Genomic DNA, 16,910 nt, shown 5'->3' with positions numbered 1-16,910 from the left:
AGGGTGACGGAGTGCTGGAAGAGGCTGCCCAGAGAGGCTGTGGCATCTCCTTCTCTGGAGACGTTCGAAACACACCTGGACGCAACTCTGTGCAATCAGCTCTAGGAGAGCCTGCCTGAGCAGGGGGTTGGTCTAGATGATCTCCAAAGGTCTCTTCCAACCCCAGCCAGTCTGTGATTTCGCCTGACTCCAGCTGTCTGTGCTGAGCTCCAAGACACTGAGAAAAATGACCCATCTTCTGCCTTCTCCCCAGACATTGTCCAAGGAGGTCAAGCCAGCTGAAGAAAATCCCTTTCTTTTGCTTTAACGGGGCAACTTGCACCTGCATCTCCCTGAAAAGATCTCAAAACCTCTTGTGGACATCAGTGATTCACTTGGCAGGGCAGGGCATCCAGCTGCAGGCAACACAGAGGGTGCACTTAAAGATCTTCACATCAGCACTAACAACTTACTACAGCCCAGCCTCCCTCATATGGACATTCCTAGAGCCCCTGCTCTAGAGTTGTACTGGTGGCTGGAAGTTTCAGATTCAGTTTAATTCTTACTATGGGAGTGAAGTATCTGACCCTTAGAGCAGCAACAAAAATACCCTTGATACACGATCCCAGCTGCATCCTCATGAGGCAAATGGAGAGGAATTAAAGGTGGTTGGTTGCGTTAAATTTCCTGAAGTTTGGGGCCTGATTTGTTCTAAATACTGGGAACCATCAGCTACGACACAAATATTACTATGAGAATACATGTATTTAGAGCAGATCTGGAACAGCTACATTTTCTTCTTTACAAGATGCACCTTTCTTCTTGAAAAGCAGATGATCAGCATTTGCCTTAACACTGTTGCTGCCAGCCCTGATGATGCTGCCAGCGGAAGATGAAGCCAGGCTTGGCAGCAGGTACCCAATTACTGTAACTTGCTCTCTGTGGGGTATAAGGAGCACATATCAGGGGCCTGTGCAGCTACTCAAAGATTAATGTAGTACTCCCTGACTCACATGTGAATTACCTAAGGGAGTAAAGGGCTTTTAAGGCTTCTTCCACCTCCCATCTCCAAGTCAGTCCCCCGGCCACCCTACAGTAATCAGGAGAGCAGCCAGATCCAACCTCTAAGCTCCAGCTAATCCCACATAGCCTTCACAGGGAGCCTCACCACGTGCAACAAGGTCGTCTGATCGTGGAACACACAAGCCCTGCCTCTGGCCACCCTAACATGCCAAGGACCCCAACACCACCAGCAACCTCCCCAGCAGCAGCTGTAGGGGAGACCATTCCTTCTGCAGAATGTTTCTCTTAACTGGAGAAGCCTTAGGGCTTGCAGTCAAAATGTGTGGTGTTGAAAATAAAGGCAGTAAAATTCAACAGCAGTGAGGGCTACGGCCCGAAGTGTAAATACAGTGCTTTGTGCTGGTTCCCTCTGCTTTTCATCGAAGCTGTATCTCTCTTTTGATGCAAGGTCAAAACCTGTGCACCGGGTTAGGTCTTTAAAAAGCAGGCTGCTGCTCCTCAGCAAAGGCTTCCAGCTCCAAAAATGGTCTCCTGTCCTCTTCCAAATGCTCCTTTATGGAGCTGCAGCAAGACTGCTGGTACAAACACCACTCATCGCTGCTAACGCAGCCTCAGAGTCTCATCTTTACCGTTGTCCTTTGACAGACAGCTAATTCCAGAGCAGAGCTCATGGGATTCAAAGTAATCACAGTGATGCTGAACTTCAGCAGTTCCTGTGGAGACAAAGCAGAGGTGTCCGTGCTAGGCATGTGGTGCTATGAGGATGCTGTGCACTGCAGCTGTAAAAGCCCTCTTCCAGAACAAGCTGTGAAAAATACCCATGACAGGGTTGTGCATTTCATCATATCTTTGCCTTTTTTTGGTAGAGGAACATAAACAAGTCCACAGCCCTGCCAGTATCCAGACTGTAGCTATTCTTGCCGAAAGGGCTGAAGGTGCTAGCGGAACCATGCTCTGCCCTCCCTGAGGCAGAAACATCCACGAGAAAAACACAAGATCAAAATGATCCTCCCATCACTAGGCAGAAAGCGGTAAACTTGAAGGAAAGGAGTGAATGGAGGCAAGTCTATGCCTGGGGCAGCAGGCGAACCCCCTCCTTGCCTACCTCACCTTCCCAGGTGCCTCTATACAACAGGCATGTGGGTCTGGATTTGGAAGGTCAGTCAACTGTTAATGTGAATGACGGTGCATCTACACGTGCTGGACAAACTAAAGGGAAGAAGAAAATGCACAGGCAGTGGAAACAGGGACAGGTATCCTGCGAAGAGCATAGGGATGTTGCCCAGTTGTGTAGGGATGGGGTCAGGAAGGCCAAGGCACAGCTGGAGCTGAACTTGGCAAGGGATACAAAGGGCTTCTATAGGCATGTCAGCCAGAAAAGGAAGGTCAAAGAAAGCCCACACCCCTGAAGAACACAACTGACAAGCTGGTAAAAATGGACGAGTAAAAGACTGAGGTAGTCAACAACTTTTTTGACTCAGTCTTCACCAGCAATCTCACTGGACCTCAAAGCAGGGACTGGAGGAGCACTGTATGAGATCAGGCTTCAGACCACCTGAGGAACCTGAACATATGTAAGTCTATGGGACCTGATGAAATGCATCGAGGAGTCCTGAGGGAACCAGCCGATGTAGTTGCCAAGGCACTCCATGATATCTGAAAAGTCATGGTAGTCAGGTGAAGTCTCCACCGAGTGGAAAAAGGGAAACACCCATTTTTTAGAAGGGTAGAAAGGAGGACCCTGGGAACTACCAAGCTGATAGCCTCACCTCTGTGCCTGGGAAGATCATGGAACAGATACTCCTAGACGCTACGTTAAGGCTCACAGAGGACAGGGAGGTAATTCAAGACAGCCAGCCTGGCTTCACCGATGGCACTTCTTGCCTGACCAACCCAGCTGTCTTCTACAATGGAGTGACTACATCAAGGGACAAAGGAAGAGCTACTGATGTCACCTATCTGGACTTTGTAAGGCCTTTGATATGGTCCCCCACAAATTTCTAAATTGGAGAGAGATGGATTTGATGGCGGTGATAAGGAACTGGGTGAATGGTTGCATCCAAAGGGTAGTGGTCAATGGCTCAGCGTCCAGATGGAGATCAGTGGTGTCCCTCAGGGGTCTATACTGGGACAAGTACTGTTTAATATATTCATCAGTGACACAGACGGCAGGGTTAAGTGCATCCTCAGCAAGTCTACAAATGACACCAAGCTGTGTGGTGCAGTTGACAAGCATGAGGGATGGGATGCCATTTAGGGGGACGTGGATAAAATTGAGAAATGGGCCCATGTGAACCTCATGAGTTCAACAAGGCAAAGTACAAGCTGCTGTGCCCACATCACAGCAACCCTTGGTATCCATACAGGCTGGGGGATGAAGGGATTGAGAGCAGCCCTGCCTAGAGGGCCTTGGGGGTACTGGTGGATGAAAAGCTGGACATGAGCCGGCAATATGCGCTCACAGCCCAGAAAGCCAACAGCACCCTGGGCTGCATAAGAAGCGGCATGGACACCAGGCTGAGAGACGTGATTCTGCCCCTCTGCTCTGCTCTGGTGGGATCCCATGTGCTGTACTGTATCCAGCTCTGGGGCCCCCAGTACAAGAAAGGCCTGGAGCTGTTGGAGCAGGTCCAGAGGAGGGCTACAAAACTGATCAGGGGGCTGGAGCACCTCTCCTATGAGGAAAGGCTGAGGGAGGTGGGGTTCCTCAGCCTGGAGAACAGAAAGCTCCAGGGAGACCTTACTGTGGCCTTTCAGAACTTAAAGGGGGTTTATAAGAAAGATGGGGACAGACTTTTTAGCAGGGTCTGTAGCGATAGTACAAGGGGTAGTGGTTTTCAGCTAAAAGAGGGTCAACCCAGACTTGATATAAGGAAGACATTTGTGACAACGGAGGTGGTGAAACACTGGCACAGGTTTCCCAGGGAGGCGGTAGGTGCCCCGTCCCTGGAAACACTCAAGGCCAGGCTGGATGGGGCTCTGAGCAACTTGATCTAGTTGAAGGTGTCCCTGCTCATTGCAGAGGGGGTGGGCTAGATGGTCTTTAAAGGTCCCTTCCAACGCAAACCGATCTGTAATTCTATGATTTTACCTCCTGTGTAGCTGGTGACACATCCTCACACTGTGCAGTTCAGAGATGAAGTGGTGCTGGTCCCTGCCCAGACTGCCCCAACTCATCAGGCATGGTCTTCTCTGGAGACCAGTTATGTGCTGCATGCTGCCCTCATAAGGTCTGTAAAGCAGAAACTTTAGAAGCAGGATGTGCTTTTGCCATATGGCCGGTCTCCTTGTTTGGAGAAGAGCACAAAGTCGTCCTTCAGGTAATGCTTGGCCTCTCTGCTGCCAGAAAGCCCCATATTTTTTCCACCCGCTTCCAGAGATCACAGGGATAGCAAAAGAAAGGTTCAGCCCAAGTTCCTTTTGAAGTCCTCCGGAGCCAATGAATGCCCCTGGCTCCAGAGAAATCACGGGCTTCTGTCAGACAAGAGACTCCATCTGTGGTCCCTCAGCCAAGGAAGGAGTCTTCACCCTCAACAGCAGAACTGGGTGTGGAGCTCCTTGAGTCAGGCAGCTGCAGGTTCAGGAGAACAGGCAGGTTCCCAAACAGCTGAATGCACACCTCTGCCAACCAGCCAGGAGGATCTGGGTCACGTAATGGGTCAACTACAGGTAAGGAGGTATCGATCACAACTGGTGATGTCTGCTCCTTCAGCTGCTGTTCTTGTCCAAGTATCACCAGAGCGTAAGCACATTCTTTGCTTCCTAGGCAGGCAGCAGAAAACTGAGCTCATTCTTTACATAGTTCATTGTGAGCCTGGGCTGCATCAGAAGACACTTTTGGCAGGCTGGGCATCTCTGCAGCAAAGCTTTTGAAGGTCAGCCAGCCCTGACAAGACACTAGGACAGAACCGTAATTTTCAGTTTTTTCCACAATGGCTTCTAAAGATACTCTCCGAGATATGGTCAGGGAAGATAGCTGGGCCACAGGACTGAGATTAAAGCTTCCATGGCAACCTCCGCTCCCACCAGAATGCAAGTAAATCCCAGGTGGGAAGATGATACTAGAAACTGCTCCAAGGATGTTTCTGCCTGTGTAGCACCTGGCCCACAAGGGCTCTTCTCTTCTTAGGAGACATTTTACCCGAGACACCAACCCTGAAAAGCCACTGAGATGCTCTGACTCATTTACCTCCCAGCTTCCACATCCCCTGGGAGTCCCCCCAGGCTCATCTCTATGCAAATACAGCGGACACTGACAGGGTAGGTCTCCTTTCTCCTCCAATGACCAAGATGTTTGGTGGGTTTTTTTACGGAAATCAAGGATCCTTACAGGCCCCAGCCATGACTCCCACCTCCAGCCCCTGCAGCAAAGCAGGTGAACAGTTAAGGAAAAAGGAACACATGGGCTGGGGTGAGCCATGCTGCTTTCATTATTTGGCTGTGACTGAGCCGTTGCTGTTATAGTTTCCACAATCACACATTTAAATAACATAACCCATGCAAAAAGGAAATAAAATAAAATAAATAAAAAACCCCACTATGGTCATCCTGTCTCCTAAGTCAAGAGAAGCAGGAGAAGTTTTCCCTGAGCAAGTCTGTGATGTTTCCCTGGTTTTTGCAGAGACACGTTGGATTCACATGGGGCTTGCCCAGATCGAAGGCCTGCCCAAATTGTCCACACACAACTTTCTGCCTGTGAGAGTCATGGGCCCATCTGGGACTCATCCCGCTGCCCAGGGAAGAAGGTCCAGAGCAGGATCCTCCCCATGGCCGCAAACATCCTTGTGCACCATGACGTCAGTCCCCTTACCCATTACAGCAGCACTGCTTCTCCTCAGAAGGAAAACATTCCCTTGACACTGCTCAATATTGCCAGATGTCACTAACAGGACTGAGGTCTGTTCAGCAGAGTTTATCCTCTACACTCTTATGTCATCCGCTTGTCTGATCACCTCTGGGTCCCTGGTTATAATTGCTTTAGTACCACAGGGTGGCCTGCTCTCCTTAACAAGGACTTCACAGCTGACCTGATGTCCCTCTGACTGCGTGACAGTCCTGAGCTCTTCATCCTGGCCTCTCCATGTTATGAAAGCAGAGCTTGGACCCAGAAAATGACCAGCTTTGACTTGATTAAAAAGGGGACGGAGCCCTACAGCACCAGCCAGTGGGTCAGCAAGCTCGTGACCTAGTGCTGTGCAGATGTATGGCCATGTCCCTCCACGCTGGTCCGGGGGCAGCACACCAGAAGAATCCTACACAGTCTTCTGTCCATTCTCTGGTTCATCTCCCGCTATTGGCAGCCAGGAGAACCTGTGCTGTTCCACAAACACATCACCTTGTCTGCCAAGCAAGACCAGGCAAGTCTACCACCATCTGATCACAGTGCCACTGTGCACAAGCCTTCTCCAGCCATTCAAGCAAGCAGTCACCACCTCGGATTACCACGTTTTCAGTGAGCAGCTGAGCAAGCTCTGGCTTGTCAGCTGCTGTCACCAACCACCTTAGGCATAAGCACCAATCTGATTCAGTTTTTCATGAAGCCATCCACACACCTTGGGTTTTTAGGGTTTTGTTTCTACAGGATGAACATACTTTGCACTTGAGTGGCTCATCACAGCTCAAACAGCAAAGGGACAGCCACCACCATGCCCACTCATCCATCCATCCTTAGAGCCAAGGCAGCTTTGGAATGGGGAAAAACAGACCAATACTGTGTGAACCAGACAGACCACAGCAGCTTGAGGAAGTGTCATTTCTGATGCCTTCTGCAGCTACTGAGGAAGTCACAGTCCTTGACTGGACTCCTGCCATGCTGCACTGTATCCTCCAGTCTTAAAGGAGGAAAGAAGCACCTCATATGGTAAGAAAGCCATGAAGTGTTTCAGAAGGCATAATCCATGTCAGAAATACCACGCACTCATGCTGCAGTTCTCACAAAGTGCTGCTAAGTCATAGCATTATTTCCTTCTCATCCAAAACAGAAAAACCTTCTATGTTCAGCACTTCTTTGTCATGTCAGGAAAATAATTACCACTATTACCAACCCCCACAGAAGGGAAAAAAAAAAAAAAAAGAAGAAAAAAAAAGCACAGCTGCTTTTTAGTGTTATTGGAAACCCAGGTTTCCACCTACAAACAGCTGCTGCCAGGAAGAAAAAAAAAGCCCCCTGCCAAAACAACAAAGAAATTCTCCACCTGACATAAGTCAAAAAGAGTCAGCAGGAGAATTCCGAGCACTTGGCAACCCAGGGAAGACAGAGGAGGTTCTGCTTCAGGCCATGGTGCTGCTGAATGCTGCCTGATGCAATTGCTATACACAGATAAGGCTTCCCAGGAAGACCTTCTGGAGGAACATCTCCAGAGACACCGCCTGCGCTGCCTGTACATGCATGTTCTGACTGCCTGAGTCCTCCCACCTTCCTCTTTCCCACAGCACTGGTCAGGTTTTACACAGACATGCTCTGGCTCAGAAAGACCACAGTATTTTCACAGATGCATGTCACTTGAGACAAAGCTTCTCAGAGCCCCAGCCACAGCCTGCGGGGGAACCTGCCCTGGGGATGCGCCCCTGGACCGGCAAGGTCTTGGGTTGAAGTGCCCATGGAGGAGAGGAATGGCATGGGACCCCGTGCAACCTGCAGACACATGGTTTATTGGTGAGGGCACAGACTCAGTGCTGCTGGGACCTGGTGCCAGCGCTGCTGGCAAGGTGGCTCCATGCCAAGCCCTGGAGCAGGGCTTTGTTGCAGCAGAACAACAGAGGAAGTTACCAGTGGCTGCTGGCTGGCTGAAGGGTGAAGCTGAAGCTCCACAGCATCACCTAGTAGAGCCATCTTCCAAGAGGCCCAGAGGAATTTGTCATGTAGCATCTTTAAACAAAAGCCAAGTAACACCTGGTCAGACTCAGGGAGAACACATGTTGTAGTTTGCCTGAGAACAGACACAAACATCGAGGCGCAGGGTGAGCGGTCCTGCCAGATCACATCTATTTCTGCCACAGTCATGAAGATGGTCCCTTTGTCTCTTCCAGCTTAACCAGACTTACTGCTGGAGGCCAGAAGTTATTAGTGACCACGAGGCACAAGTTAACCATTCACTGGTGCTCTTCCCAACCAATCTGCAGGGCAGTGCCAGCTGTTAGCTTGCTTTCTGAAGTCATTTGCAAGTCTACACCCTCATTGTGCTCTGCTTTCCTGCAGACATAAAAGATCCCACAGCTGAATTACTTTTTGTCCTGGTTTCGGCTAGCATAGAGTTAGTTTTCTTCTTAGTAGGTGGTACAGCGCTGTGTTGCTGTGGTTTAAATTTCATATCTTGATAACACAGTAATGTTTTTAGTTATTGCTAAGTAATGTTTGCACTAAGGCTTTTCAGTTTCTTGGGCCCTGCCAGCAAGAGGGCTGGAGGGGGCACACTAGGACAGCTGACCCAAACTGGCTGAACGGATATTCCATACCATAGAACATCATGCTCAGTATAGAAACTGGGGGAGCTGGCCAGGCTTGCTGCTCGCTGTTCAGGCACTGCCTGGGCATCGGTCAGTGAGCGGTAAGCAATGGTATTGTGCATCACTTGGGGTTTTTTTCCCCCCCCTCTGAGTTTGATTTCTCTTTTTGCTATATCCCTTTTCATTCCAATTATTAGTAGTATTTTTTTCATTTCAATTATTAAATTGTTATTACCACAACCCATGGGTTTTACCTTTTTCCAGTACTCCTCCCCATCCCATGACTCGGCTTGGGGGAAAAAAAAAAAAAGAGTGAGCAAGCAGCTGCATGGTACTTAGTTGCGTGCTGGGGTTAAACCATGACAGTTTTAAAATATGAGGTTCTGGGCATAGCATGCAAAGACTTCAGGCACCAAATAAAAATTGTTTTAGCAAAGGCTTATGTATTTAGAGTAGAAGGGGAGAAGTAAGAATAGCTTTGTGTATGGTCCATTACACACAAACTGAGGAAAACAATAAACAGAATGTTCAAGGTGGAAAGGAGAAAAATCGATACCTCCCCTCCAGAACAGCTTTCACTTCTAAAAATAAACTTGTGTGGAAGTGCGTGAAGATCATCCCTTTAGCTATATCTATCTGGACAAGAACTGACAGCACTGAAAGAATATTCCTCTCTAATTTCCAAAAGTAACTTACTTTCACAGGGATAAAAAGAACTGCCTCCCTCAGTGCGTCCTCAGATCCTCTTCCCCAGCTTCTGTATGCACAATACCATGAAACCAAGAAGCTACCCCAGTTTGCAACAATGTCATGCCACTTAGAATTTGCGCAACAGGGGCGGGCAAGATTCTGTGCAGAACTCCACGTATTGGCACTGATCTCGACGTCCTGGTGCAGACCTTGGACCAAAACCCCTGCCTGTAAAGTCTGGCACTCTGGAGTATTTCCAGTGTCTTCCTGGGACTGTTTACCCAGAAGAAATCTCACCTCAGCGTACACAAGTTCAGGGCAGGCAACAAACCAGGTTCCTCCGCATCTGTGGGTAAAGATGATCTTTACCCATGCCTCAGATTTCACCAAGCATGGAGACTTTATGCTGGGAAACAACTTCTGCATAGCCTTTTGGCAAATGCCAACAAACGAAGAATAAAGGGGGAAATACATGCCCTTGAAAAATACTGATTTGGGAATTTCGTGCTGCACACAGAGCCTCTTCATGGAAGCCTAACAGCTTGTCTTCAGCTTTAAAAATGCCAGGCTTTTTACAAGAATTAGATCCCAGGTAACTAACCAGCATTAAACACACTTCTCTATTTGCTAGCAGCTTGCTCAGCAAGAATTTAGAGTGTCATTTACTGAAACTTAGACGAGCGAAATGCAGGATAAATCAGATAGCACTACACTTGGAAATGCGCGCCATATGCCTTGCTACCAACGGCTAAACTACAGAAGCAAAGGAGTCTCCACCACAGCAAGCTCCACACTCAGCAGCAAGGCCATAGGCAGACGAATGCCACCACTTCTGCTGCCAAGCCACTCTTTCCCATAGCAGCTGCATCTGGTACAGGACATGACTGGGAAGCTTGGGTGGAGAAGAACTTCACCTGCCATCTCCTGGAAGGCTTCACTGGCTTCTTTCAAGCCCCCTATCCATCCAGAGCCCTCTCACCCCTCTACTCTTGTCTGAGAAAGACCTGTCTCCATCTCTATTATCCCTGTAGCGTCATGGACCTGGACAGAGGGCCAGCCTCTTCCTTGCAGTTGTGCTGCATCCTTGCAATTATTTGCTTTTGGCCTTCCCACCAGTTTGGTCCCACAGCTTACTCATCAGTCTTCCTAGAGCTGCACGGGCAGATTCACAAATGGAGGGATGGGGCAAGGGTCACGTGCCTGTCTAGCTGATGTCAGTTGGAATTTATGCAGGGAGAATGAAATGCTGCCTTGCAGACTTCCAGAATTTATTTTTTTTTTCTTTTCCAGCCTGGATTTTTATCCAGTTACACGACAGCCCTCTGAACATTTCTCTCTCTGCCTTGCTACAGAGAACCCCATATGGGAGCGGGAACAGGACCACAGAAAGAGCTAAAGCAGAGGAAACGATTCACTGAGGGCCTCCTATTTAACATGACTATCATTTCCATCTCCAGTTCTGGAGGTTCTGGGCCAGCTGGACTGCCCCTCCAGGACAAGACCCCCATAACTAATGGGTTTCCCAACACTTCTTGCCTTACAGCCCCTTTAGAGCATTCAGCCTTATCTCCCACATCCCACCAGCAGGTTGTCTCAGCCAAATCTGCCAGGAAGGAAAAATTTCAGATAGCTTCCCAGTACTGCAGTAAACCAGTCTTCAACACGGGAGCCACAGACAAGCTGTCGCAGAGCAGTAGCAAAAATGTGTGATGCTCAAGAGGTGGAGACCAGCATGCAAATCCAGAATAGGTTATACCCAGGTGGAAGCTGGCAGGTATGTTGTCAGCGGTTAGATAGCCATCATGAGCACATACAAACGGAACAAATCCAATCACTTTGGCCAGCAACACAAATCTGTAACACCTCCCAGCCCAACCGAATATGCAATGCCACCCTGCCCTTATCTGCTGTCCTTCACAGAGCCTGATCTCTGTGCTCCAGCTGCCCTGCAGAGATCCTGCCTTTGCCTATTGAGACCACCGTCCTTTGTAATGAAGATGCTCTCCAGAATGCCGGATCTGATGTTTGCATGTTAAAGCCGCTCTGACTTTCTGACTTTCCGCTCCCCCCAGCTCAGGTGACATTCCTCTCACAGTATTATCCCATTGTCAAAAGGCAAAAATAATTGACTATGAATTCCACAACAGTGAGGGGTTGGGAACTTAGCTGCTCGTTTTGTTGTCGGTTTGGGGGTTGCGGGGGAGGGGGGGGGGGGAGGGGAGTGAGGCATGTATAGCTTCCTCCCCTGAAAAAGAAAATTAGCTCACAGCGTTTGGTGCAAGAACAGGCCCAAAACCCACTGAACAAGTCCCCTGAACGAAGTCAGGCACACGAAACTCAAAGTAACGACCATTTCATTCACACAGACACCATCCAAGCAGCTATCACCCAGCAAGACGGGTATTTCTGGATAGCAGCTAACAGCAGGGCACTAGACCAGAACTCAGAGCTGCTGGCTTTCTGCTAGAGTCCTGGGTTCGTGGATTTCTCCCACCGTATCAGCCTGGCGACCGGCTAAGCCAGCCCGGTAGCACCGGTTTCTTTGATGACAGTTTTGGGGCAGACGCGCCTGCCGTTGGCGTTGCCTCCAGCAGCAAAGCAATTTTCCACGTGGCTTTGGAGAATCAGCCGATGCGGAGCGCAACCGGCGGCACTACTTACTGCACCACCTCTTCGCTCCAGCCGCTTTGGAGCGTCCCGGCGGACCCGCGCCGCTCCGCACCTCCGCTGGCACCGGGATCCACCGGGGCCCAACCCACCCGCCCGCCGCGGCAACGCCGGTCGGGCCCCCGGCCCGCCCCGCCAGACGCTCCGCGGCTCCCGGCCCGCTCCTCGGCGGAGGCTGCGGCGGGGCCGCGCCGACCGACGCGGGGAGCTCGCCCGAGGGGCCCCGGGGCAGCCGCGGCCGCTGCAAGGGGCGCAGGGCGGAGCCCGGCCGGACCGAGCCGGGGGCAAGGAAAAGCGGCTCCGCAGCCGCCGCGCCGTCGGGGGCTCCCGCAGCTCCCGGCACGGGAGGGGACCCCCGCCCGCCGCCGCTGCTGCGGAAGCTGCCCCGTTACCTGCTGCCAGAAGCGGAGCGCGGAGCCCGCGGCGGCGCTGGCGGCGGGGCAGGTGCGGCCGGTGCGGCCTCTGCCCGGGAAGGCGGGGCCGGGCAGCGGGGCGGGGCCGGGGGGCGGGTTGCCCCGCCCCTGCCGGGGGAAGGGGGCGGGGCGGGGGGCGGGGGCGGGGCGGGGTGTCCCCGGGGGTGCCCGATAGAGGTGAAGCTGCCGCACGCCGTTGCCCGCCGGGTCCGGGCAGCGGTGGGACTGGGAAGGTGCCCCGAAGGCACGCCGAGACCCACACGCCCGGGGCTGTTGCCTACATCATCCAACATCAGCACCCGCAGCCTCAGCTTGTTCCCCTCCCCGGTTTATCAGCCCGTGCGTGTACAGCGTGGGTCCCTCCAGCAGCCAGCCACAGATACTGGCAGCCCAGTATAGCTCCCCCTTGGGTCCCAGCGTCACCAGTCGCTGGCACCTACAAGCACATACAACGCCCTGAAGCCGTGGCCCCACTCCAGCTGCTGGACCAGACCCTCCCGCGCACACCAAACATACAGAGCTGCCCAGGACTGCCCTGGTTGCCCCAGTAGCCAGCCCCTCCGGTGGTCTCACCCCTAGAGACCCCCACTCCCCAAGTCCATGGCCACATAACCTCCTCGCCGCTCACCCAGCTGGATCATCACCAGCACTTGCACGCTCGCTTGCACACCCACACTACACACCCCAGAGTCCCTCACTCAGGAAGAACATTAGGAGTGGAGCTGTATCAGGCAACAAGACAGGCTGCTCTGACCCGTTGCAGGGCATGGCCAGACAAACATCCTGACCAGAAGACAGTTTCTATGCTGCCGGCCATTTTTATTGCCTTACCCCTCTGTTTTCACTTGCTGGTTCTCCCCAAACCATGTCAATTCCTGTTTCCCCACATTTGGCTCCTCCCCTGGGCATCCTGTGTAACAGGCTTTGCAGAATCTCGGACCTCTCTTCCCCTGCACCCCACAGCATGTTGATGGCAGAGTCCCAGGGTGCTCAGACACAGACTCCTTTTGATGGTTTCATGCCTGGACTGTGGGGCTGAGGCTTTCCTGGAACAGCCCTGGGAGGGCCCTGGACAGATTTGCCCTTTGAGTCCTTAATTTGTGTTTCCAACTCCCTTTGTGCCTCTGTGCTCCTTACGGCTTGTGGAAGCGGGCCTCTCGTGGGCTAGTGACTACCGTATGGGCCTGGGAGTAGACAGGGCAGGGCATTATTTCGGCTTCCTACCCTGCTATTGCCCCTCCGTACCCCTCCGTGGGTGTGCGGAGCCACTTTTATCATGTAACACAGTGTGCAGTGCTCTTGCTCCTGGTACTCTAGGCACAAAGGGCTTAGTGGTGCTAAGGACAAAGAAAGTGGGGTGCAGGGCTGCTTGGACATCGCCTGGCACTGCACGACTTTCATTTGGCACTGCACAAATGGGGACACAGGAACCTACAACCACTGTGTCAGCTCTTCTTTTCCCATCTCTGACACCAGCCTTTGCTGCAAAAATGCCCTGCTCTGTGTTTAAATTCCCCTGCAACTGTCTGCAGCTCTTTATTTAGCACAAGGCTGGTCAGGAAACAAAGACTCACATACTGAAAGGTATTGATTTTTTCTGGTTTGTGCCTTTCTGGTTTTGCTCTTTCATACTCTCTAATTAGCCAGAACACTTCTGCACTGCGGGTCCTTCTGCCTTTACCTTTGCTGCTCTTTCTGCTCCTTTTTCAGAGACTTGAAACCCTCTCCCAAATCAACACACCCACAGAAACGACGGTTATTTTTCTTCACTGCTGCTGTAAAAGCTGAGTTTGTCTGGCACCTTTCACAATCACTACAACTTTGTAGTCACTGAATTTAACCAAAAATTAGGCTGGGGCCTGGCATCTGTAATTAGCATAACACTAAACAGTGTCCAGGGAAAGGTTCTGCACCAACTGCTGATTCATGCACCTTTCCTGGACAATCTGCATCACATTTCCCTTCCTACCAGTGCCCCTGAATGATGTTTTCAAAGCGATCCACGCAGGAAGTAGAAGCTTAATTAATTAAAAAATAAATTAAGCCATAGTTCTCTCTCCTGGTGATGAAAACTGGTATTCACTAAGACGACAATTCAGAGCTTCATGCCAAGCTGCCAAACGTATTAGATTTGTACCTGCATGTGGTGGAACTGAGCATGTAGTTTTCTTCTCTCTGATTATTCTGTCAGGAGCCTGGGAAACATTTCTCCAGAAAGTGACGAGACATTTTTTCTCTAAATAGTGTTCTTCATTGCTCATGCTTTCATCATGTCACAGCTGACCCATAGAAGACTTCTGTCTGAGGAAACATTTCAAAACTATATGGGAGCTTCCAACTTGTTGCTGCTTGCCTGCTAGGCTCTTTCAATGAAGAATGCAAGAATATTAAACCTCTGAGAGCTCATTCTAGTCATGAGCTGAACCTGTGAAACAATCTCCATGTTCCATGATGCAGATAATTGCTCTGGAATTGCTGGGCTTAAGGATCCAGAAAGCTGCATCTGCTGAAGAAGAATTACTAAGATTTCATGAAGGAGAAAAAGCCTTCACATTTCACCTATCTGAAAAATCAAACTTAGTGGATTAGTCAGCCCTTCTCTCAGAGTTCCTTAGTCTGAATGTGGCAGGGCTTCCCAGCCATGTTTGAGTGCCTGTGTGCTGCAGTTTTTTGGTTCCATGGGGAACAGCTCAAGTTCCCTGACATTCTGCTTGCCCTTCTGCAGGATAAAACTGCAGGCAAGGCACACTTCCATCCTTCAGCCCTCTCTGAGAGGCTGGCCATGCCATTCTGCTGCTGCTGCCCAGCCCAGCTATCTGGTGATGTTTGACCCATCAAAGGTCATTGAGCATTATGTGAGTGACACAAACTACCTCAGAATCATAAAATCACAGATCGGTTTGCGTTGGAAGGGACCTTTAAAGACCATCTAGCCCACCCCCCCTGCAATGAGCAGGGACACCTTCAACTAGATCAAGTTGCTCAGAGCCCCATCCAGCCTGGCCTTGAGTGTTTCCAGGGACGGGGCACCTACCGCCTCCCTGGGAAACCTGTGCCAGTGTTTCACCACCTCCGTTGTCACAAATGTCTTCCTTATATGAAGTCTGGGTTGACCCTCTTTTAGCTGAAAACCACTACCCCTTGTACTATCGCTACAGACCCTGGAAAAAGTCTGTCCCCATCTTTCTTATAAACCCCCTTTAAGTTCTGAAAGGCCACAGTAAGGTCTCCCTGGAGCTTTCTGTTCTCCAGGCTGAGGAACCCCACCTCCCTCAGCCTTTCCTCATAGGAGAGGTGCTCCAGCCCCCTGATCAGTTTTGTAGCCCTCCTCTGGACCTGCTCCAACAGCTCCAGGCCTTTCTTGTACTGGGGGCCCCAGAGCTGGATACAGTACAGCACATGGGATCCCACCAGAGCAGAGCAGAGGGGCAGAATCACGTCTCTCAGCCTGGTGTCCATGCCGCTTTTTATACAGCCCAGGGTACCTTCTTAAAATACAACAACATCGCATTTGTGACCAGAGGAAGACAAAGCAGCTCAGAAGACAAAAGAGGTGTGAAAGATGTGTGGCAGAGCTGGTCGCGCTGGAGTCCTTCCAGAGAAGTGGCACCTGTGAGAAGGGCATGTGTGGGTCCAAGCCCTTCTGTGTGCTCTCTCTCCCCAGTGGGAAGACCTGTTTGGCAGGCCAGTCTGTAGTTTGAACCAGGGCATCTCTCTGAATCTCTCCTGTAGATCTCTCCTGCCTCTGTGCCCATAAGAGGGGCATGCCTTGCCTGTTTACAGCTCGCCCTGATGCTCTGACTAATAGCTGGCTGCTTAAGCGTGGACAGCAAATCAGGCCAAGAGCCAGCACTGAGAAGCTCCAAAGCCTGCTGTGCAGGCACCCCTCACCGATCTGTTGTTAAGGAAACCCTTTCAGATCCCTTAGCAAGGAATAGACAGATTAACCCACGAAGCAGAATAGCTCAAATATACCAGAGCCAAACTATACAGTCCCCAATTTGCCCTTGAAACATCCATCTTCCTTCTCACCTCTTTGTCAATGTGTTTCAAGACAAGAAGCTCAAAAAGGAACCCACGGTTTTTCATCTGTGGTAGAAGGCAAAAAGGAAACAGTGTGACAAGAGAAACACTTCTGTTAATGATATAAGCGACCAGAAAACATTTACCCTGAAGGTACAAACGCTTTCAAACCCTCCCAGACTGACGGGTAGCATGCTATAGGCTCTGATTCTACTTAGAGTACTTGCCTTGAGGCTCTGGCATTGATTTTTAGCATTATTTTTTTTTTTCACTTCCAAGTGAAGCTTTTAGGGCTGGTTTCACCCCCTGCATGTACAAAGCAGCACAGAGGTTCTCGCAGCAGCTTGGGCAGCATCATGAGCAGCAGGGGCACCTGTTCGTCTCCTCCCAAAATTAAGGGGAAAGAGCAGGAAGAGAAATCTTCCCTTGGGATGCCAGGAGTGCCAGGGTACCCTGAGCCCTTCGTGCTGTACTCCCAGACCACAGCAGACTGATAGGACTGGCTTAATGGAGATAAAACAGACCTGGAGTGGTGGGGACATCCCTGGGATGCCTGAATTGAGAAGCGATGGGGGATTTCAAACTATCTGGCCTCACGTGACCTCAGTAAGGCAGATTCCAATATGACTGGTCAAATAACACTGCTTTCAGTATTGTGTCTCTCAGAAG

At 50.8% G+C, this 16,910-nt stretch overlaps 1 protein-coding gene across 6 annotated transcripts in view; it reads right to left on the bottom strand.

Moving 5' to 3' along the window:
* Positions 1-12,290, bottom strand: part of LOC121080894 (FERM and PDZ domain-containing protein 1-like) — a 44,830-nt gene extending 32,540 nt beyond the window's left edge. For 4 of the 6 annotated variants that reach the window (XM_040579241.1, XM_040579239.1, XM_040579251.1 and 1 more), the window contains exon 1: positions 12,198-12,228. The gene's annotated coding sequence lies outside the window, so the exon portion shown is untranslated. Of the gene's footprint in view, positions 1-12,197 lie in introns of all 6 variants that reach the window. The other 2 variants (XM_040579240.1, XM_040579242.1) reach the window with 2 other exon arrangements.
* Between the last annotated feature and the right edge of the window lie 4,620 nt (positions 12,291-16,910).

This window comes from Falco naumanni, chromosome Z, assembly GCF_017639655.2.
Source record: "Falco naumanni isolate bFalNau1 chromosome Z, bFalNau1.pat, whole genome shotgun sequence".
NCBI lineage: Eukaryota > Metazoa > Chordata > Aves > Falconiformes > Falconidae > Falco > Falco naumanni.
Note: the sequence above shows the minus strand (reverse complement) of the source record. Positions and strands in the feature narration are given on the sequence as shown.